Source organism: Triticum dicoccoides, chromosome 2B, assembly GCF_002162155.2.
Source record: "Triticum dicoccoides isolate Atlit2015 ecotype Zavitan chromosome 2B, WEW_v2.0, whole genome shotgun sequence".
Taxonomy (NCBI): Eukaryota; Viridiplantae; Streptophyta; class Magnoliopsida; order Poales; family Poaceae; genus Triticum; species Triticum dicoccoides.
The window spans coordinates 817,357,860-817,360,063 of record NC_041383.1 but is presented as its reverse complement, the minus strand read 5'-3'; the positions used below and the strand labels follow the sequence as shown (position 1 = coordinate 817,360,063).

The following is a 2,204-nucleotide window of genomic DNA, read 5'->3' as shown; positions in this document are numbered from 1 at the left end:
GGGGGTGTAATTGGATTAGTCTGACCCTTGGATGCGCCAAAATCCTTCATGGCCAGCACCATTGAGCTAGCATCTTCTCTCCTTGTCACCTCTATCGGATAATATCATCAAAAACAAAACACCACTGATTCCAACATTTCCGAAAATCCTCAAGACTCATGGAGTTTCTCCCGGCCAATCAAAACCAGAGAATTCACCCTTTGCTAAGGGGGGGAGTATTATACCTGAAACTCGCAGGTAACAGTAAGTAGGCCGATGAGGGAACTAACCAACAAGATAAATGCACTACCCATTTAATTCGATCATATCTTCTTGTGCTTTCCTCTGAAAGGCAACACAATTTTGTCAAAGAGATGGCCTGAAGCAACATCTTGTTTTGTTCATATCAGAAAGTCTGTATAAAGTATTACATACCTTTAGCAAGAGGGCTTCGGCAACAGTTATGTATGTTCTGATGACCTGGGATAGAATCAACCATAACATCAAAATCAAACTGTAGGAACAAACGTGGGGTGGGGGGGTGGGGGAGAGAGAATTCACCTTTGTTCCCCATGACCCAACTCTTCGTCAAAATTCTTCCTCTTCTTTTTTGTCTCAGATCTTCACACATCATGCTTAGAAAAACGATAAACCAACGATTGAAATCGGATCATCAAAAAACTAAGGTTAAAGAAGAAGGTGAGACTCAGATGGGCAACCTAGATTGAGGACGACAACGAGGGCCGACGAGCAGCGTCCGGCACATGACGCGAGCGCCGTCTCGGCCTCCGGGTTCGCTTCTCCTTCCCCCAGTGCCGTCCTCCTGTGCTCCTTCTCCCTCCCCGCCGTCCTCCTCTGCTCCTCAGCAGCGACCTGTGACCGGCCCAGAACCACAGCCCACAGCGGTGGCTGATGGAGGATGGGGAGGCATCGGGAAGAACTACACAAGCGGCGACGACGACCATACGCTGGGGCTCCGAGGTCAGGGGAGGACGAGGCGGCGCAGTGGCGGCGGAGAGAATTGGGGAACGGGAAGCGGAGCTCGAGAAGGGAGCGATTGGTGGGTCAAAGACGCGAGCGATTGGTGGCTAGGGTTTCACCGTGAGAACCCCACGCTCGCTGCAGAGCCTTTCTTTTTTCACGCAGGCCACGCGCGAGACGCACCACCACGCTGGGCCCGTGGGTAAAGAAGGCCTACCCGTCATTCACTGGAGCATGAAACAATAACGTGTGAGAAAACAGACGGCTAGATTATTGACAACGCGGTAAAACGCTACAGTAGTGGTGGATCGAGCGAACAACGTTCACCGCGCGATGCGAATGCCCCAGAATGGCGGGTACTCTAGCAGCTTTTATATGTTAGATGTGCTATCTATTTCTCCCTGTTTGTAACGCGTCTAGCTAGGAAAATTTGGAAAGGTTAGGAAAGTTTTTATGATAATGTGCTATCGGTTTCTCCCTGTTTGTAACGCGTCTAGCTAGGAAAATTTGGAAAGGTTAGGAAAGTTTTTATGATAATGTGCTATCGGTTTCTCCCTGTTTGTAACGCCTCTAGCTAGGAAAATTTGGAAAGGTTATGAAAGTTTTTATGATAATGTGCTATTGGTTTCTCCCTGTTTGTAACGCCTCTAGCTAGGAAAATTTGGAAAGGTTAGGGAAGTTTTTATTGTCAGGTGGTGGGATGTGAGACGAAAATAAACTGGACGGAAAAAACCAGCGAAAGTGGTGGGACGAAATAAAACCAGCGAAAAATAACTGGCGGACTATTCACCAACTGCTTCATTAGGAGTAGAGACTAATGCATCATGCGGCTTGATCTTCATTGCTTGGTCATATCGGTTGGACCGGCACCCTCGCGCCAAGGCGCGTTGCCGATCTAGTACATATGTATACGCTGCCAAAAATAGGTGATAGCTATTGCTTTCATTTCATATATAATATATTCTCAGAATCATCATCAAAATAATAATAGGACGAGGGCAACCGCCAAAAAGAAAGGATGAGGAGATGAGAGCCTCAAGGCTAGCCGCAAGTATAGCTGGCCCCCTTCCCTTCCCTGGTTAACGCACGCCTGCACGGGAGGGAGGGAGGGAGGGAGGGAGTCAAACCGACCGACGCGTGGGGAAGGCAAACGGACCGGGTCCGACGCGTGTGGGGAAGCCAAACAAACAAACGCGCTCACGCGCTCCTCCTTCCCTTCCTTTATAATCGCGCCTGCCTCTCTC

General features: G+C 49.0%; 1 long non-coding RNA gene across 1 annotated transcript; it reads right to left on the bottom strand.

The window, feature by feature from the left end:
* Positions 1 to 26: 26 nt before the first annotated feature.
* Positions 27 to 1,095, bottom strand: LOC119366583. Its single transcript, XR_005176062.1, has 4 exons — positions 699 to 1,095; positions 541 to 614; positions 415 to 459; positions 27 to 324 (listed from the first exon to the last, which is right to left on the bottom strand). It is a non-coding gene; the product is annotated as an uncharacterized LOC119366583 (long non-coding RNA).
* Positions 1,096 to 2,204: the final 1,109 nt, after the last annotated feature.